Source organism: Triticum aestivum, chromosome 1B (assembly GCF_018294505.1).
Source record: "Triticum aestivum cultivar Chinese Spring chromosome 1B, IWGSC CS RefSeq v2.1, whole genome shotgun sequence".
NCBI classification, from domain to species: domain Eukaryota; kingdom Viridiplantae; phylum Streptophyta; class Magnoliopsida; order Poales; family Poaceae; genus Triticum; species Triticum aestivum.
The window spans coordinates 649,086,403-649,088,764 of NC_057795.1; positions in this window are offsets into that span (position 1 = coordinate 649,086,403).

The following is a 2,362-nucleotide window of genomic DNA, read 5'->3' on the forward strand; positions in this document are numbered from 1 at the left end:
AGTATGTGTATTGAAAAATGTTAATGAAATTGAACAAAATTTGCCAATTCAAAAATGTTCGGGAGTGGAATGATATCCTAAAAGTTAAAAATTTCTTCGTGGCTTACAAAATAGTTTATTCATTCATAAAATGTTCACTGATTCAAAACTTGATCATGCATTTCATAAAATGTTCCTTAATTCAAGAAATGTTTGTGAATTTTAAAAAAAGTCCACCAATTTCCAAAAGAATATTTGTCGATTCTAAAAATGTTCACCGATTCTAGATTTAAAAAATAAGAATATTTGCAAATAGTATAAAATGCTCATGAATTCGAATGTTTGAAAATTTATAATTTTTTTCATAAATTTGAAAAATATTCATGATTTAAATTATATTCATGAGTTTAAAAGAAGTACATGATTTCAAAAATTGTTCATGATTCACAAAATTGAGTGTAATAGTGTAACTCGGCGAGTTAGCAAAATGTGGTCATGGCCATTGGAGATCATGATTTTTATCTCCCGTGTTAACGCACGGGCTCTTTTGCTAGTAAAAATAATTAGTTGTCTCAACATCCTGCATATATTATATGAAGAAACAAAATCGATCCACTGGGGACTCAAACTGAGGACCTCTAATACATGGTGTGTGTAACTAGCCACTCTAGGCCTGGGAATTTGTTGTTTGAACCCTATTTTCCCAAGGAAGCCAAGTTGTTTCACCGGTTCAATGTACATCCCAAGTTTTAGCACTAATGAATGTGACTTTTATAGGCACGTTTAAGCACGGGTAATGTAATTGACTCTTAAAAAATCACAAATTTGAATTTGTAAAAAATCCATCAAATTTGAAAAAAATCATTGAATTTAGAAGAAGTTCATCAATTATGGAAAAAGTTTAATGAATTTGAAAAAAATCATTTAATTTAAAAAAGTTCATCAAATTTGGAAAAAAAGTCATTGAATTTGGAAAAAAAATCATCAAATTTGAACAAAAGTTCATCGAATTTGAAAAAATGTTTATAAAATTTTAAAAAATTCATGAATGTTCAAAAAACAGTCCATGAATTAGCGGATGGGGTGTGCGCTAAGTTGCAAAATACACGTTAAAATGCCGCGATCCATGATTGTTCGCTTCAATCCCATTTTCTCAAGTTGGCCATTCATCTCTCTGTAATATGGCCACATGCAAGTTTTTTTCACAAGCCATGGAAGACAAAATTTCTATTGCCTCCGATCCATATTACTTGTCACTCGAACGGATATATCTAGACATATTTTAGTGCTACATACACCCGTTTGAGCGACAAGTAATATAGATCGGAGGTAGTATGTATGTTTTTGTTGTTGTAGTAGTCTACTATGAGCGGGCATATTCATTTTTCACATTTTTGTTTATATCTTTTTGTTGCACCGCATTTGCACATAGTCATGCCGACTGCAATTGTAAGGGTTAGCTTGTGTTGTGGTCGCTGCCAAAGGGATGACGACAAGGATGCATTTTTTTCGGATTCCCTAAAACTTAGTCGACTTAGTTTTAACAAAGTCTCGGTGGACGTTGCGTCCAGTGGATCGTTCGATGCTTCAGATTCGTGTAGATGAGTGTTTTGTTTCATTTCAGCCTATTAAGACGCATTACCAACTCATTTGTTTGTTTCTTTCTTTTTGTTCTTGGGCTGGGTTCTATACTTTTGCCCTTTTTTGTAGTGCGTGGTGGGCTAGGGTAGGCTTGTGTCCTCGTCCTCGACAGACAACTACCCCGACGATAGCTAGTTGCATTACCGCCCTCGACATTCAATTTCAAGTTGCATGTGCCGCTAGGGGGACTTGTGGAGGACCCGACGAAGTCTTCTTTGTTTCTTTTGAACGTTTTTATTTTTCTCGCGCCCCAATGGTGGGTAGTTGCACGTCCACTCTCGGCATGCAACTACAAGAGGCACAATGTGACTGCAACTTATGCGGCGGGGGAAGGATGTATTTTTTTGTCAAGTTGCATGTCCGACATTAACACGCAATTGCTCCCGACGGCACCTAGTCAAATGTCCACCTTTGACACGGAATTGCCTTTGGCGACGCCAGTTGCATGTCCATCATTTTGACACACAACTGCCCGACAATGGCTAGTTGCATGTGCACCTTCAACATGCAACTGCAAGGGGCATACCATGACCGCAACTTATGCATCAAGGAGGGACATCATAGATGGTGTGTGTGTGTGTGTGTGTACCGCTAGAGGGAGGGAACCAGTGGCTTGTTTTCTCAGGTCCTACTTCACGAGATCTTCGGTCACATATGTTGGGTAACCACCATGGCAACTCATGTGGGTCTCATACCCAACCCTCTCAATGCATTTTCTATCACAACATGCGATAGCCCTGTT